We start from the raw sequence: 19,856 nt of genomic DNA on the forward strand, positions 1-19,856 counted from the left end.
TTTGTTTCTCTTCACAAGCCTAGATACCATAATGATTTTCATGAGTAATAATAATTACTTACTATGAATGAAACTCCATGTTAATCTTTTTAACTACATTACCTAGTTCCTACAACTCTGAGAAAACTTATATCCATATTGTTCAGAGAAACAAACAAATGTTTAGGAAATTTGACTTGCTCAGTATCACAGGATTAATAGGTATAGGCTAGGTGTCAGACCCAAGCTCACATGACTAGAGCCAGAGTTTTAAATAACTACACTAACAGATATTCATTAAATTGAAATCAGGGAAAGCCAAATGTCAACCATGTATTTTACTAGTAATATAAGATTAGATATTAAAACCTGGAACAGAGTGATAGAAGTGTACTTCCCCTGGGGTAAATCTTTGTCGTCTGGAAAGAAAGGAGGAAGAGGACAAACCCAGAGGTGCCCTTACAGGTCAAATCTTGTACAGTGGCAGAGGGAAAAATTGTCAGTTGGCAAGTCCTACATCATGGCTATCTATAAACTCTACCACTTCTGACAACCTTGAAGCTCAGAAAGCAGATTCCGTTTCAGTGCCTTCAGCAAAGACCCTAGATATTAATGGCCACATCTGGGCAGATATTTGGAAACCAAGACTTGATCAAAATGGCAACTATTTGCTGAAAAGACATTTTCTGTGACTCAGAATCAAAAGTCAAACTATATGACATAGTTCAAAAGAAGACAAGGTGTCCATGTTTATGCAATATTCATGCAGCAGAGGAAAGAAAATAAATCTGTTAATGCCATCCAGATGTCTCCAAATATAGCTGTGTTCACATTTTTAAAAGTTTGATATACCAAAACTAAAACTCCTAAAATAATTCAGTAAAGAGCACTGATCCATATTGCAAAAAAGAACTCGTAGCTTTGTGAAAAGGATTCACCACAGATTTCATTTCTTCATTCACTCAACAAATATTTACTAAATGCTTATTATGTGCTAATCATTTATATTAAGCCTTATTTTTCCATTTTCATTTGGCCTTTAATCATCCTCTTTATCCACAGCATTTTATCATCATTGGTCCACAAAAGGTCCCTCTCTTATTTATTTATTTATGCATTCAATCTTTTGTCCATTCATTCATTCATTCATTTATTCATTCATTCATTCGCTTTCTGCCCCACTTTCCACTTGTATTCTTTTTTCTAACTCCATTCACTTCCAACAGTCACCTACTATTCCAATCAAAGCAACCATTTCCATCTGGTTGATGTCAATCCCTTTACTTGTAAATAAAATACATTTGTAACCTGTTCTTATAAAAATATGTATTGTTCTGCACACATAAATTTTTTTTAAATTTTATTTAGAAATTAAATTTAATGGGATGACATTGATCAATAAGAGTACATACATTTCAGGTAAACATTTCTATAGCATTTGAACAGTTGATTATGTTGTATACCCATCATCCAAAGTCAAATCACTTTCTATCACCGTATATTTCCCCACGGACTTCCCCACATCCCCTTCACCCTGGTAACAACTTCACTTTTATCTATGTAATTAAGTCTCAGTTTTATATCCCACTTATGTATAAAATCATACAGTTTTTAGCTTTTTCTGATTTACTTATTTCACTCAGTATAATGTTCTCAACATCCATCCATGTTGTCGTAAATGGCAATATGTCATCATTTCTTATGGCTGAGTAGTATTCCATTGTATATATATACCACATCTTCTGTATCCAATCCTCTATTGAGAGGTACTTTGGTTGTTTCCATGTCTTAGCTACCATGAACAATGCTGTGATGAACATGGGCGGGGGGGGGGGGTGCATCTGTCTTTATGTACCAGTGTTTTTTAGTTTTAGGGGTAGATACCCAGTAGAGAGTTGCTGGTTCTAGTGGTAGATCTATTCTTAGTTTTTTGAGGAATCACCATATTTTTTTCCATAGTGGTTGTACTAGTTTACATTCCCACCAGCAGTGAATTTTTTTTTTATTCATTTTTAGAGAGGAGAGAGAGAGGGAGGGAGAGAGAGAGAGAAGGGGGGAGGAGCTGGAAGCATCAACTCCCATATGTGCCTTGACCAGGCAAGCCCAGGGTTTCGAACCAGCGACCTCAGCATTTCCAGGTCGACGCATTATCCACTGTGCTACCACAGGTCAGGCCAGCAGTGAATTTTTAATTGATGTAAGAGTTATAGTATTAGAGAGCTCATACTGTTTTTTATCTCATCACTATGTTGTCAGATCCATCCATATTGTAATATATACATTCCATCTGTCACTTAGAAGGCTTGAAAGTATTTCATGGACTGCAAGCAGTGCATTTTACTTAACCAAATTGTTTCCAACTCTCCCTCCACAAAGCAAAGCATCAATAAACATTCTGATACGTACTGTTGTAGAGAGACATGTGAAAATTTCCTTTGATTTATATGCCCAAAGGTAGAATTCCTAGATCAAAGAATATGCATATTTTGAGTTGACTAAATACAACCAATTGTTCCCCAGGATCCCTGCAGCAGTTCATGAGCCTTCCCATAATTCCATTTCACCATCAGACTTGGCATCATCCAGCTTTCTAATTTTTTCCAACCTAATAGATGTAGTTATAGTTCACTGTGGTTTCATTTTACATTACTAGTAGTAATAAATTTAAGCATCTCTTCACGTGCTTGCTAACCTGATAACCTTCTGGATTTTCTCTTTTCTAAAATTCCTGTTCATTCCTTTGTTAATTTCTCTACTGGGCTTGCTGTATTTTTCTTATTAATTAGCAGGAGTTTTTTGTATATTCTACATGTAAAATTATAGATATCATCAGTTTTATTCAATGCAAATTTCTTCTCCTAGTCTGTCATTTATTAACTTCATTTATGGTGTCTTTTCTTTTTAATAGATATAATTACATTACAAATATAAGCCTGCCTTTGAACTCTATTTTATTTCATGATCTCATTGTCTGTTCTTGTACTAATACTTTATAAGTTTTATTATTACAGTGCACCATAAAATTTTAGAATAAATTTATCAAGTCCTTCAAAAAATCCAACTGTAAGTTTGAGTAGTGTTTTTTTTTTTTGCTTTTGTTTTTTGGGTTTTTTTTGTATTTTTCCGAAGCTGGAAACGGGGAGGCAGTCAGACAGACTCCCGCATGCACCCGACCGAGATCCACCCGGCATGCCCACCAGGGGGCGATGCTCTGCCCATCTTGGGGCATTGCTCTGCCGCAATCAGAGTCATTCTAGCGCATGAGGCAGAGGTCACAGAGTCATCCTCAGTGCCCGGGCAAACTTTGCTCCAGTGGAGCCTTGGCTGTGGGAGGGGAGGAGAGAGACAGAGAGGAAGGAGAGGGGGAGGGGTGGAGAAGCAGATGGGCGCTTCTCCTGTGTGCCCTGGCCGGGAATCAAACCCGGGACTCCTGCACGCCAGGCCGACGCTCTACCACTGAGCCAACCGGCCAGGGCCTTGATTAGTTTTTATTTAATTTATTTACTGCTTTATGGAGGGTTGCTATTGTCATTAAGAGTAATGTGGCCCATCCAAGCATGAGATAGCACTCCATCTATTGAGATCATATTCTATGTTCTTTATTATCAGAGTTTTAAATTTTTATCCATGAAAGTCTAGTGTATTCTTAGATAAGTTAATTCTTATTACTTTATAGTTTCTTTTGACATTGTGAATAACACTTCACTTTTTGTTATATTCTCTAGTTGTTTATTGTTGGTATAGAAAAATTTTAATATTTGTGAGTTTATCTTATTTTTGGAAAACTTGTTGAACTCATATTAATTCCAAAAGTTTGCGATTATGACGGTTTTTCTAGGTAGATGATCATCTTTTCTGGAAACAGTGGTAGTTTTATCATTCCCTTGCCAATCTTATATCTCTATTTTCTTCTTTTCCTTACAGTTTTGGCCAGTTCTATGATAAACTGCAATGGTAATAGTGGTTATTTTTGTCTTGTCTTTGTCTTGAAAATGTTATAAAGAAAATAAATACCTAAATTTTAAAAATACGAAATATTTAAAATTAAAATTGTTCATGAGTAAACAATAAAGATAAAAAAAAACACCTGGATACATTACAATATAATTTAAAAACAACTAATATGGCTCTGGCTGGTGGCTCAGTGGATAAAGCATTGGCCTGGGGTATGGATGTCCTGGGTTTGATCCTCGGTCAGGGCACACATGAGAAGTAACCATCTTCTTCTCCCCCCTTCCCTTTCCTCTTCTCTCCCTCTTCCTTTTCCACAGCCAATGGCTCAGTTGGTTCAAGTGTGGCCCCAGGTACTGAGAATGGTTCTGTTGGTCAGAGCACATCAGCCTCAGGCCCTAAAATAGCTTAATACTCAAGCATCAGCCCCAGATGGGGTTGCCAGGTGGATCCTGGTCAGGGCACATGTGGGAGTGTGCCTCACTATCTCCCCTTCTCTCGCCTCAAAAATAATAATAATAAATTAAATAAATAAAATAAAAACAACTAATACAAAGAGAGAATTCTAAAAGCTTACTAGGGAAAAAGGTATATTAATGGCTGAAAAACAAAATCATATTGATAGTATACTTCTCAACAGTAAAACTAGATACAAGCAGACAATTAAAAATATTTTTAAAGTATCGAAGAAAAGACCATGAACATATAATGTTAAATACAGCCAAATTGTCATTTCAATGTTGTAACATAACAAAAGTATTCACAAACAAACAAGGTCTCACATTAAAATTGCTCTTAGAGAAAGTGCTTGAATGAAAAAGGCAGTCTGGGAGAATGGAGCAAAAGTGGTCAAATACCTGGGTGAAATTTATTATAAGAATATTCTTATAGCTGAAAAAAAAAGAAAAAGAAAATACATCCATAAGAATCCAGAACAAAGTGTATAGAAAATATCAACATTGATTACACAAGTCCAGGGGACACAATTCACATTTTATTTTATCTTACTTTGTTTTATTTTATTTGTGAAGGCATGCAATGTGTGGCCCTAAAGAAAATCAAAGAAAAATTAAAATGTAGCAATGTTTTTGTTTTATAGAAGGGAAAAAATAGCTGTTGATAAACTTTAAAAAACAATAGGGAAAAAGAAATGTACTTATGAGGTAAGGGGCAACTGCCACTTTTGTTCTTAGTATAAGAACAGAAATAAAATGTTTAATTTTTAAACCAACTGAAGAAAACTGGATCCTTTTATGGAAAACAGGAAATGGGTATTAAAAAATATATAGTATCACCTTATAAATATAATGTAACAGGCTAAATTATTATAATATAGTAACTGTAATGAATATAAAAAGATTAAACTCATCAATAAAAAGAAATTCCTGGATTGAATTTAAATTTTTTAAAAAGATCCAACAATATGTTGACTCTTAGGTATAGTTTATTTTAAAATCTCAGGTAGTTTACAACTGAAAGATTAATGTAATTCTTGATTTCTAAACTAGATAAGGTCGACACCAGAAAATTATAGTCTCATTTAATTTGTGAACATAGATTCAAAAATCCTAAAGGAAACATTACTTGGTTGAATTCAATTATGTATTAAGAAATAATGTCTGGTGCTATTATAATAATAACAATACATTACAATATAGTAGGATTTATCTCAGGAATAAAAGGATGTTATATTCTGAGAAATTTTATTAATTCATCACATTAAAGTATAAGAGAAAAATTATTAAATTGCCTCAATGTCTAAATACTTGAAAAAGTCCAACATCTATTTGTAATTTAAAAATAAAAATACTGCCTGACCAGGCGGTTGCGCAGTGGATAGAGCGTCAGACTGGGATGCAGAGGACCCAGGTTCGAGACCCCGAGGTCTCCAGCTTGAGCGCGGGCTCATCTGGTTTGAGCAAAGCTCACCAGCTTGGACCCAAGGTCGCTAGCTTGAGCAAGGAGTTACTCAGTCTGCTGAAGGCCCACAGTCAAGGCACATATGAGAAAGCAATCAATGAACAACTAAGGTGTCGCAACGTGCAACGAAAAACTAATGATTGATGCTTCTCATCTCTCCGTTCCTGTCTGTCTGTCCCTGTCTATCCCTCTCTCTGACTCTCTGTCTCTGTAAAAAAATAAATAAATAAATAAAAATAAAAATACCTCTTAGAAAATTAGGACTAGAAGGAAACGTCCTAGCTTGGCAAAGTTTATATACCAAAAATCTATAGTGATGTATATAATGGAGAAATCACAGATAAATTCCCTTTAAGAACAAGTTGTTCTATTGCATTTATGTGATTAATTTCTAAACATTTATCACATAAGAATGTTTAGAAATATATGATATATTAAACACAAAAAATAAAACATATAGATTATATCATATAATTGTACCAAGTTCTGTTCTAGGCTTTAGGACCTAAAATAGCAATAAACAAAACAGAAAACTATTAGCATCATATAGCCAAATATTTGGTGTTGGGTAGACAGTAAATCCATATGACCTTCTAATGAATGATTTATAGTAAATGCAAATAGAGACAAACTAGAGCATAGAAAAATTGATGGTCTACAGGTTGAACAATCCCTACACTATGAAGATTGTCTCTGGCTCAGAAATTCAGAGCAAGTCATAAAGTCAAATATCTAAAGAAAGGTTTTTTGACATAGAGAAGAAAGAGGAGAACCTGGGTAATTGTAAAGGGCATCCTTTGTGCACATCCACATTTTCCTTGGCAGACAGTCCACAGAGTCCATTGGAATTCCAAAGTTAAGAACCACTGTTTATTTTAGAGAAATATTATGATATCAAATTTTTGCATAAATTACATAAAATTTTTACAAATGTTTACAGCTAGAACAATAATGGGCCCTCAGTAATGTGGGTAGGATATTGAATTCCGTTATCTGTGATTTCTCCATTATATACATCACTATAGATTTTTGGTATATAAACTTTGCCAAGCTAGGACGTTTCCTTCTAGTCCTAATTTTCTAAGAAGTATTTTTATTTTTATTTTTATTTATTTATTTATTTATTTATTTATTTATTTATTTATTTTTACAGAGACAGAGAGTCAGAGAGAGGGATAGACAGGGACAGATAGACAGGAACGGAGAGATTTCAGGCAATCTCCTATGTTTCCTTCACACACTAAGTTAGCTAAGCCCATTTCTCATCTCTCCTACAAGTGAATATCATTTCATTCTTTTGTAGCATTTGCCTCTAGACAAGGCAACAGGGCATAGTGAAGAAATTACTTAGTTTAGAGTCAGAGAACTTGGTTCAGAACCTGGCTGCACTGCTAACACTGTGGTCTTGGTAGGGTTGTTTAAACTCTCTTAGTTTTGGTCTCTTCCTTTTCCAAATTAAAATAATAAATATATGATAATAATAATAATGGCCATTGTAATGTTGCAATGATTAAATGTGATAATCTAATCTTTATATACATTAATATACATTAATTTCTATTGTGAGCCCTGGCTGGTTGGCTCAGTGGTAGAGCTTCACACTGCCAAGTGAATGTTCCAAATTTGATTCCTGGTCAGGGCACACAGGAGAAGCAACCATCTGCTTCTCCACCCTTCCCCATCCTCCTTCTCTCTATCTCTTTCTCTCTTCCTCTCCCACAGCCATGGCTCAATTGGTTTGAGTGCATCAGCCTGGGGCACTGAGAATGGCTCCATGTAAGCTTCAACCTTAGGCAATGAAAATAGCTCAGCTGTGAGCATGGCTCCAGATAGGCAGAGCATCAGCCCCAGACGGGGGTTGCCGAGTGGATCTTAGTGATGGTGCATTCAGGAGTCGGTCTCTATCTCTCCTCCTCTCACTTGAAAAAGAAGAAAAAATAAAAATAAGTAAATAAATAAATTTTCATTGATTCATTCCAATCAAGAGACCATTTAACTAAATTCCCTTTCATGTTCTTGTTCTCAAAATTCATGCACAAGGGTCCCTAGTCCTTCAAGCTTTGGTACTTTGTACTTTTCCAAGAGAAGAGGTAGTCTATTGCCCCTTCCAAAAATGTGGTAGGATCCTGACAACACCTCATCATTCCCTGTTCCTACCCACCATCTGTGAATATGGTTGACAGCTGCCTGGCAGGTCCTAATCTAGGAATGGACTTAACGGTTAGCATTTCCAGCTTTATTGTGCTTTAACTAGAGGTAATGTCTAGAAACTATTAAAAAGGAAATAACATTTATTCTGATGAAACAGAGATTGCACAAACCCAAGAGACAGTGGCCTGGATGGGTGCCAGTGTTCAGAAGCTGGGCTGTATTGTAGGTAACGGCGTGGGCTCTGTGGCAGGCTGGAGGGTGCCCAGCTCTCTTCACGGCTATCTTTGAATGCCATCTGACACTCGGCAGACAAAGTCTAGCCATACTGACAACCTCTCTTTAACACAGGCAGCTTTAAAGTATACATTCTCATTTTGCAGATGAGAAAAAAAAGGACCAAATGTCTTGAATTATTATCTATATCCTAAAACTGCCATAAATAATCCTGGAAGATAGTTTAAAAAAATCTTAGTGGTTATGTTACCTTTGATGCCCTTGTTACAGTGGAGCTTTGGAAAATAACCTCTGCAAAAGAAAATGCCTCTAGGCTATTTTACTCACTATGTGGTCTTTCCAGGGGGGAAAAAATGATTTTTTTGTTTGTTCTTTGCTTGCTTTTTATTTGTTTGTTTGGTTGGTTGTTTATTGTTTCTTTGTTTTTGCTCTACCATTTTTGACACCACACCCTGAATAACAGTCTTAATTTGATAGTTTCACCTTCATATCACCACTAGTACCTTCTCCGGCAGCCTGCACAGTTGATGGCCACCTTTGAGAGATATATTCCATGATACTTCTACAAATTCTCTATGAGCATTCTGTGCTGGGAATTCACTTAGATGTTAGGGATTCCAAGGTGAGAAAGACACAATCCCTGTGCTCAAGCAATTATCACTGGTGTAAAAAGAAAAAACAAAAAAACTTGATTTTTTAAAATAATGGTAAGTCCCAAAAGAATTCCTAGAGAGTAGTTCCCATTCAAATTTCACAAGATAATTATTATAAAGAGATATTCCTAAGCCATACTCTCAAAAAACCTGACTCAGTAGGTCTGAAGTAATCCATGACTCAGTTGATTGTTTGGTTATTTTTAGTGAAAAAGATTTCTTTAATTCAAGTGACATCACTTTGATTTAGAAAGCACTAACTTAGGCAATAAAAAGGTAGTCTCCCTTGTTTTTTCCAAGATCTCTTTTCTTATCTACTCTTTCAACTCTTATTTATTGGAATGCCCCTAGAAAGCCCTGATTAAGAAGAAAAATAATCTCCAGTTTAAGTGTAGCATGGAAGATCTTTTGTCTAGCTAAGACATGAGCATTATTACCTACACAAAGGAGAGGGAGCTTGGCACCATGAATGCTGTGTACCTAGACACAATCCCTTTCCCATACTCTCCCCTCCTTAATCCCTCACCAAGAAATAGTGATCAGGTGACTCTGACCTGGCCGCCACTCTGCATGCCCATGACTCAGACCACTCAGTCTCACAGCTTCTCTGTGTAGCATTAAAAGACCTCCCAAGTACCAGAGCCACCAAAACAATAGACAGCAGGGATACTGTTGGACCCTATTCCATTTGAGCTACAGGTTCAAAAGAGTAAAGTGAAGGAAGCTTGTCCAATAATGGAAGTGATGCATGTCAATCATCTTTCTTTCTGAAAATGCAACAAAGAATGCCCTCCTCTTCCTCTTTCTGAAACACCAAGCCCTCCAGTGACTCGGGATTTTCTTTGGGCGTAGTTCATGATTTTCCTAACACCATGGAAATAGGAATTTCAGTGAAGTCAAACACTTCCTTGTGAATCAAAGGTTTAGTTTACTACAAAAGGCAAAGGCTCTAGCATGTCAAGACAAGTCTATCTGCATGTGTGCCATGCTCCCGGGCAGCTCTCAGTCACAGAGGAGCTGTTGGGCCAGTGGCTTTACTGCTTTTTTTAAACTATTACTTCTCTAATTTGGTGGAAGAGAGATTTGAATGAATGAGTGAAGAGATGGAGAAGATGAAAAGGAGATAGAAATATAAGTGGAGGAAGAAGAAAAAGGTAAGAAAGGGAGAAAGACAACTCAGAATTTTAGACATGTTGAAGGTTCAAAGGAAAAAAGATCTGCAGTTATTTCAATCAAACAGTGACTCTATGTGAGGTATGTGGGACCACAGTAACACTAGTCAGAGTCTAGTGGGTCCAGAGACAAAGTCAGCTGCTGATCGTCAATCAATGTCTGAGTATCCACGACTTCACAGTCCAGGCAGTGACTTAGCCACCAAAGTACATCTTGCCCAGCACATAGTAAAGACTCAATAAATAGTAGCCATTATTGTTGTTAGCATTATTGTTATTAATAATGAATATGACAGCTTTGATTTGAACATAATGTTACTACTGTTATAATTAGGAGAAAGTTTTAAAAAAATAATAAAGTAAAAAGCAAAAGCAAGATCAGAGATGTAACACAGTAAGTCTAAATTGTTTGGCAAGGGTACAAGTGGTCTTCAGGTTATGACACAGTTCCATTCCTCTGACAGTGATGTAACCTGAGTTTGGTGTAAGTTGAAAAACACCCTCGCCTAAGTCATTTATTTATCTTAACACAGTTGTAAAATCCTAATCTAGAACATAAAAGCACAACCAAGCCACAGAAAAAGGAAAAGGACATAAATATACTGTACGATACACTGTACTGTAGTAACAGAAAAAAATGACAAAAAATGAGGGGGGAAAATCCCTTATTTTTATTCCTGTGGTTGGCTTGCACACTGGAAGGGGCATTGCAAGGTGGGAGAGAGTGATCTATTGGGAGGAGGATGCTGGAGAGGCAGGAGAACCTGCAGCAGGTGCTGGAGATACTGGGAGAGGTGAGTCAGGATTGCCTAAGGGACATGCAGGAGGCCCTGGAGATGATTCTACCTGCACTACAGGTAGAATCTTGAGAAGCAGCTGGTGTAGAGGGTACAGGATCTGTTGAAGGCCTCTCTACTTTCTTAAATAATTGTTTGTTCCAGGCTAGTCCAGAAGGTTTGTGACTTCTTCTCTTCCAAAATCTGCCTATAGCATAGCAAGGCATCCATAACAGCCAGAAAACTCATGTCTCAATATCGTTAAGTTTTTATGGGAGTGAGCATTGTAAACCTGAAACATCGTATGTTGAGACTGTCATAACCCCTGCACTTGTTTCTAAAAATCAGACCTCCATTATTTAGCATGTTCTGCAAAAAGACACAATCATACTATGAATAAATTATGAAATGAACAAAGAAGGAGGAGTTGGATGAAGAGCAAACAACTTCAGGAGTTCACCATGTACCTTCTAGTTTGCAGAGTCAATGATAGCCAAGATTTCTGGCCAGCTACTGTATGCCAAGAACTGTTCTAAATTCTTTGCACATATTATTTTATTTAGTCCTCATAGCAATGCTTTGAAGTAGTAGTCTCATTTAACAGATGAGAGGACAGACAGAATGAGCTTAAAAACTTGTCTTAAGTACATAGCTTATAAGAAGAACCAAAGATCCAATCTGGGCAATCTGATAGCTCAGTTCTTTTTTTTCCCCTTTGTTTTACTTCAATTGAGATATAATTGACATATTTTATTATATTCGGGTGTGCAAAACAATGATTTGAGATATATATATAAAATCTTGAAACAATCACTAGAGGGCATGTGGTTAGTATCCATCACACACATAGTTATAATTGTTTTCTTGTGATAAGAGCAGCTCTTATCATTTTGTAACACCACCTCCCCACAAGAGAGTTAAGTCCCACATAATCAGTCATTCACCCATCTATCCATGCCCGCATTAATCTCTCCATCAATCCATCCATTTATTATTCATCCATCTATTTACTCTTTAATTAACTCATTTATTTGTCTATTCATTCAGCAAATACTTGTTGACTATTGCCGTACCATCTATATCTGGCACTGATAGCAGTGAACAAGGAAAGTAAGGTCTCTAACTTCAAAGAGCTCCCATTCTAGTGGGTGCAGGGGTAGAGGTTGGGGGAATGGAGGAGCGACATCCAGCAGAGATACCTTCCCACCAGAAGAAGGAAAGCAGTGGATCAAAAACTATCTCTCCACTCAAAATGGATCAAAGAATTAAATGTAAAAAAAAGAAAAAAAGAAAAAAAAAGAATTAAATGTTAGACTTTAAACTATAAAAATTCTAGAAGAAAACATAGGCAGTAAAATCTCAAACATTTTTCATAACAATATTTTTTCTGACATACCTTCTTGGACAAGGGAAACAAAAGACTACATCAAACTAAAAAGTTTTTGCACAGCAAAGGAAACCATCAACAAAATGAAAAGCCAACCCACTGAATGGGAGAACATATTTGCCAATGATACATCTGATAAGGGATTCATATCTAAAATTTATAAAGAACTTATAAAACTCAACATCAATAAATCAAACAATTCAATTAAAAAATTTGCAAAAGACCTGAATAGACACTTTTCCAAAGAGGACATACAGAAGACCAAGAGACATATGAAAAAATGCTCAACGTCACTAATCAGCAGAGATGCAAATTAAAACCACAATGAGATATCACAAATTAAAACCACAATGAGATATCACCTCACACCTGTCAAAATGGCTATCATCAATAAATCAACAAACAATAAGTGTTGGCAAGAATATGGGGAAAAGGGAACCCTTGTGCACTATTGGTGAGAATGCAGACTGGTGTACCATTCTGCAAAATAGTATGGAGTCACTTCAAAAAATTAAAAATGCAACTTCCTTCTGACCTAGCAATTTCACTTCTAAGAATTTATTCAAAAAAACCTGAAACACTAATTATAAAGAGTATACCTATCCCTATGTTTATTGCAGCGTTGTTTACAATAGCCAAGATTTGGAAGCAGCCCAATTGTCTATTAGGAGATGAGTGGATAAAAAAGTTGTGATACATTTACACAATGAAATACTACTTGGCCATAAAAAAAGAAGGAAATCTTACCCTTTGTGACAGCATGGATGGACCTGGAGAGCATTATACTAAGTGAAACAAGACAGAGAAAGACAAGTACTATATGATTTCACTCGTATGGGGAATCTAATGAACAAAATAAACTAACAAGCAAAATAGAAACAGACTCATAGATAGAGAGCAGGCTGACAGCTATCAGAGGGAGGGGTGGGGTGAGAGAGTAGAAAGAATGAGCAAAAAAGAAAAAATAAACTCATGGACTTGGACAACAGTGTGGTGATTGCCATGGGGGAGGTGGGTGGGATAAGGTGAAAAAAATTTTAATAATAAAAATTTTTTTTTTAAATAAAGAGATTTTGCCTTCCTTAAAATATATATATCTCCAAACAAACACCTGGAGGCCTTCAGCCTGATATTTCCACAAGGCACATTCAGAGAAACATTTCTATGGTCATTATAACTAATAATACTATACTATATGCTTGTAAGTTGTGAAGAGAGTGGATCGTAAATGTTTTCACTGCAAAAAAAAAAAGGCAATTAAGAAAAAGAAATGTTAATTATGTGATATGATAGAGGTATTTGTTAAGGCTATAATGGTAATTATTTTGCAATGTATTATACAAATAGCAAGTCAACTCTTTGTATACCTTAAACTTATACAATACTATCTATCAATTAATCTCAATAAAGCTGGAAAAAATACAAATACTATGAAAGGGAGGGAGGGAGTGAGGAGAAAGAGAAAAGAAAAAAAAGAGAGGAAGGAAGGAAAGAAGGAAGGAAGGAAGGAAGGAAGGAAGGAAGGAAGGAAGGAAGGAAGGAAGGAAAGGAGGGAGGGAGGGAGGGAGAGAGGGAGGGAGGGAGGGAGGGAAAGAAAAACATTTTTAAAATCCCAGCTAAGGAATACCTAAAAACCATCAATGGTATTAAAACTAGATATTCTACATTTTACAAATTCAACACTCATCAGCTAAGCACCAGCCGCTGTCCCCATAATGGCAAAGTGAAAAAGAGCTCGGGGAGGCCCAGGTTCACTCAGATAGTGGAGAGTGAGGACCAGGCCCTGGTGGGCTTTTCACTGTGCCACAGATGCCGAGGAGGTTTTTATCTAGAAGGTGCTGAGCCCTGAAGCTAAGAGTCTGAATAGGATTCCAAATATCCTTGCCTTCCCTCTTTTCCCACAGGATTCCAGTCCAGTCTCCACAGCCCACTCAGACCACTTAGCTCTGAAACGAGGCAACTGTTTTGCACCAGTGAGATGGCCTTCATAGGCAGATGCGCGGGCTCCAGAGCAACGTTCCAGACCCACCTCAGCTTGAGCATGGTTTGTCCAATGTATAGATGATGCCAAACCATAAACTGCAGAAACCTTGGCAGATGACCTCTTCTGATGCAAGAAATATGACTTCCTAAGGGGAAGCACCACTGGTCTCTTTTAGGTCCTGAAAATTTGACACAATGCTAATTGCAGCGTATGTGCTCCATAAAGTCTCCTGGATCCAGTAATCACTGCCCCCACCCTCTTTCCTGGATGAGGCAACCATGTGGACATCAGTGACTGCATCTGAAGGTGGGAGCAAGTTCCCTAGTCTATCCAGGTTAACTGCAGTCCGTAAGCCCCAGGGATGCTGATATATGATGCTGATTGGTGAGTATCATGGCTGCAGTTACCACAGTAGACTCACACAGATGCTGTTGCTAACACATCCATTTCCTGTTGCTCCAGTTTTTGTGTAGGTTTTGAAATACAGGCAGTAATTTAACCCAGTTTTTCCAAGGAAATGAGTCCCAAAGAAGAGCAGAGCTTTGGCAAATGATGCACAAGAATCTTACCCTCTTTTCTTCTTTCAGTCCCTGAATTCATGATCTATAGAACCTAGGACCTCTGCTGGCCAGGACTCTTCCTCCTAACCATCCAGAGGCCCTGTGAGCAGAGCTATGTCCAAGGCCTCTGTCATTTCCAAGGACCAAAAGCAGGCTAGGTCTTCACTGTATTATATTTAGGAAGCACAGACAATAGGGAGTCACTGGAAGTTTGTAACTGAGGAGCAGCGAAGTCAGAGGCATGCTCCCTTTGCATGTAGCCTTGGCAACAGCGTGGATCTATCTAGGAGTTAGGAGAGAGAGGATAGAGTCTTTCTGATAATTGCTCCAGCAAGAATTAAGTAGGGGTGAACCTCTAGGAGTGACCATAAACGATCCCAAGCCACCTGGCTGTCATTGTGTTCCATTCAGACAGCAGAGTGTCCTTTTATTTTCAGAATCTGTCCCATAGTAGGTAGGCACTGAAGAAATGTTTGTTGGAAGAAAAAGTGAACGAATCTGGAATGAGCCCTTTATTTTAGGGCTAGAAAGCCAGGATCAGAGAGAGATAATTATCTGTGCCTGGTCATCTAGCCAGGCAAAGGCAGAGGTGGGCCTGAACTTAGCCTCCTGGCTCCCTGTTCCAGCAATTTGTCAGCTCTAGCATGCATCATGCTCAGGGCTCCGAGAGTTTATGACTTGTTAGATCTGGGATGGGACTGGTTAATTCGCATGTCTAACAAGTTCTGAGGTGATGCAGTGTCGCGGTCCAGTCACGACGAGTCTATTACAGGGTCTTCAAATGAGAAAAGGTATGGAATTGAAATAAATGATAGGAACTTAAAGATACATACACACACACAGAGAGAGAGAGAGAGAGAGAGAGAGAGGGAGATAGGTTCAGGAGGACGCCTTGGCAAACAGTCTCTACTGTTCCTTAGATGTAAAGTCCGTGCTCCCAGATGCACATTCACTTTTATTCATAGGACAAAATGTGGTCCATCAGCAATTCAATTAAGATTCCAAGGCAACTAAAAGACAACCCCCACCGTACCATCCAAATCTACTTTATTCTAATAAGAAACTAGCTTCCAGCCTCCTCCGGAGAACATGGGTGAGACAAATGAGAATCAGGTGTAGCTCTTTGTTAACTAGGCAAATGAAGTGGGGTTTGGGCCCAGCACCTCTGTCCAGATTGCAAAACTACCCCGTTTATTTATTTGGTCCCCAACACTGCAGGGACCGCTGGTCCAGGGATCTCATTTGAGAACTGTTGCTTTATACAGCTCTCCCTCCACAACACCAAGCTTTCATTTTCAGGAAGTAGAGCCTGGCCTGTCAGCCCCCATTGCTTGGCTCTGAAGTTTGGGGAGAATAAAAATCCCAGCCTATTCCAGTCTGTGCATTGTCATATAGCCGGGTGACTGAAAGCCCAAACTCACAGCCAATGCCTGGGTTTGATCCTGCCTTCACCAACTCTGGACAAGTTACTTATCTAATCTGTGTGCACATATTATAAAATTTTTGTAAAGATTAGATTTTTTAAAATAGGTATAAAACACTACAATGCCTGAAAAATAGTAAGCATCTAAAAGGGATAGCTTTTACTCTCACAAAATCATGGATGGATTTGTACCTGGGCCTCAGGGAAGTCCTATGGTACTGCCTGGACCTGAGAGGTATGAGAATAGGTAAGAGAGTGATGATAGATCGCAGGATACAGTCACCTAGATTCATAAACAAGTACAAAGATTGCTAGAAGCACAGAGGGAGACCGCTGTGGGCTGGAGCTATCTTGACCTCCCCCAGAACTCCACTAAGGGTGTGTTATCATGGCAGTCGCTCATTATTTCTCAGGAACCAGATTACTAAATCATAGTTTACAAATAACAGCGAGTCAGATAATCTAATCTAGGCAGCTATATGCTTCCATCTGTCATAGGCTGTGAGGCCAGCTTGGACTGATTAGATTGATTACAGCAAATGACAGACATCAAACTTTTGAACACCTGCTCCCCTGTCCAGCCCTCCAAATGCCTTCAGGCAGCATCAGCAGCTGACTGTGGGTCTCAGCTCCCATGGATGCCTGAGAAGTTCATGCTGAAACCAAGAAGTATCTGAGTGTGGGTCCCTGAGATGCTGGTCACCCAGAGAGCTGTCCATTGTCTATCTTCTACTTTAGCCGTAAATCTTGTATGCACTGTCAGACTCCTAGAAGAATTCCCTCTAGTCACTGCCATCTTTGGGGGACAGCTGGACAGGATTGCAGAAAGAGCCATGAGGGTGGCTCCCAGATTATTCGAGTTAGACGGGAGTGTCTGAGGTCTAGCATGGGAAGGAGCGCTTGAGGAGGGAAGGACGACTCACCAAGCGGGATGACCCATTCCCCAAGTCCCACCTCACAGTGACACTGTGTCCTCCCAGGGAGCTCCACCACCCCTTGAAAAGCTTCCTTCAAGCTTGAACTTGAATGCTTCCCTTAGCAACACTCAGCACAGTCGACACAAGCAGGTATTTTTTAAAAGGCTCCACAGCAGAAAGCTGTTAAGAATTTGATCTCTGGAATTAGATCTAGGTACAAATCCTAACTCTACCATTTAAAACTATGTTACTTTGAGTGGCTCACAGAACACTCTGTGTCCCAGTTTCCCCATCTGTTAAATAATTCCTCACCAGGCTATTGTCAGCATCAAATCAAATACTACATGAAAAAAAGGACCACATGCCAGCAATAGTAGATGTCCAGAAATTATTGACCACTGTATTACTAAACATAGCCAGAGTACACTAGGCATGAGCCCGGAGAACACCGGGTGAAGCAGTCAAGCCACAGAGCTTGCTGTAACCAGCTTATTCTGAGGGTTCACTGATCCTGCCTTTTCTATACACAGTGTTCAAACTAATGACAGATGTGTAGTCCATTTCTACTGCCTCATTTCTACTGGTGAACGACCCGTGGGCCCACCCCGACTCCCTCCTCTGACCCTTGTGCTCCAGCCATGCCTGGTCTGAGAAGCATGCTCCTCCCAAAGGGACTGACACCAGAAATGGTGTTGCCTTGCCACACTACCCCCACCCACCGAAATGCAATGACACCTGTCTTATCCAACAGTCTTAACACAGTGGGAGAGCCCCAGCACACTCAAAATCATTCATTTTACAGAAATGTCAATGAGAGCCTGTGGGACGTCCTGTCCCCACCAGACTGTTCCCCCTTGGAAGTTATTTCATCATATCTTAATTCCCTCCCTGCAAGGTCAGGGAATGTCTAGAATCATGAGACCCTGAGATGGCTAAGAGAGAAGGCCAGCAGCCTGAACACAGTGACACATGGAGAATCTTTCCAGGAGCTGTGGGGAGGTGAGGGGGGTGTGGGGGGGGGGACAGTCCAAGATCAGGGAACGTCTAGAACAATGAGACCCTGAGATGGCTAAGGGAGAAGGCCAGCAGCCTGAACACAGTGACACATGGAGAATCTTTCCAGGAGCTGTGGGGAGGTGGGGGGGAGGTGGGGAGGGACAGTCCAAGGTCAGGGAACGTCTAGAATCATGAGACCCTGAGATGGCTAAGGGAGAAGGCCAGCAGCCTGAACACAGTGACACATGGAGAATCTTTCCAGGAGCTGTGGGGAGGTGAGGGGGGGGGGGGTGTGGGGAGGGACAGTCCTCTAGCACAACCAGGAAATAAGGAAGGAACTGGCCTAGCCAGGTGGTTTGGGACAGGCTTCCAGCAACCGCTCCTGCCATCTTCCAGGTGCCCAGGGGCTTCGCTGCAGGTGCTGTCAGGATATATGCCAGGGGAGGCTGGCTTGGGATATCCTGTGGCTCCCTGCCTGGACAAACATGCCCCCACAGCCCTGGTGGACTGTCACCTCCGCTGGCTCCTCCGGCAGGACTCACACTAAGCCATTGTTACTCTTCCCTGGCAGCTCTGGGGCTCTTGTTCCCCATCCCTGCCCCCAGGGGCCCCAGCAGAGCCTCACCTGGTTTGTACATGCTGAGCATGTGGGCACCACAGAGTCCTGGCGCTCAGCAAGTATATGGGAGATGGGGGATACTTCTTTTTTTTCTTTTCTTTTTTTTTACAGAGACAGAGAGAGTAAGAGGAAGGGACAGATAGGGACAGACAGACAGAAACGGAGAGAGATGAGAAGCATCAATCATCAGTTTTTCATTGCGACACCTTAGTTGTTCATTGATTGCTTTCTCATATGTGCCTTGACCGTGGGGCTACAGCAGACCAAGTAACCCCTTGCTCAAGCCAGTGACCTTGGGTCCAAGCTGGTGAGCTTTGCTCAAACCAGATGAGCCCGCACTCAAGCTGGCGACCTTGGGGTCTTGAACCTGGGTCCTCTGCATCCCATTCCGACGCTCTATCCACTGTGCCACCGCCTGGTCAGTATGGGGGGATATTTCTTTAAGAAGGGAGCAACACAGCATGTGGTGAAAAGGCCATTCTATTGACAAAGATTTTCTTTTCCTTTTTTTTGTAATTTTATTTAGAAAATAAACTTGAACAGAGTGACATTGGTCAAAAAGAATACATAGGTTTTAAGTAAACATTTCTCTAGCATTTGAATGGTTGACTATGTTGTATAGCCATCACCCAAAGTCAAATCATTTTCCATCACCTTATATTTGTCCTTCTTTACTCTCTTCTCCTTCCTTTACCCCCCTTCCCCTGGTAACCACTTCACTTTTATCTATGTCCATGAGTTTCAGTTTTGTATCCCACCTATGTGAAATCATATAAAAAATTAATAATTAAGCAGATTTCCCAATATATAAAACCAATAGAAAAGGACCAACTCCAGTGAAAACAGGGAGGGGCACACAGGCCATCTTTGGGGTCTCTGGCCCTCCATCAAGGCAGTCCTATGGGCATCTCCAAAGAATACCCACACCTAGAAAGCCTTTGCCTATGACATTGCCCTTTCAATCCATCTTAAAAACGAATGTTTTCTGGCCAGATGCGCCTGTCTTCTCTCAGTTAGGCCCAGACCTGATGCTGCTGTTGCAAAGTCCAGTTCCAGTCATGCTGCCCTTCACTCTCCTCCACACCTGCTGCCAGGGTAATGGCAGGTGGCCATCAAGTGGCAACTTGTACCTGG

Source organism: Saccopteryx leptura, chromosome 1 (assembly GCF_036850995.1).
Source record: "Saccopteryx leptura isolate mSacLep1 chromosome 1, mSacLep1_pri_phased_curated, whole genome shotgun sequence".
Taxonomy (NCBI): domain Eukaryota; kingdom Metazoa; phylum Chordata; class Mammalia; order Chiroptera; family Emballonuridae; genus Saccopteryx; species Saccopteryx leptura.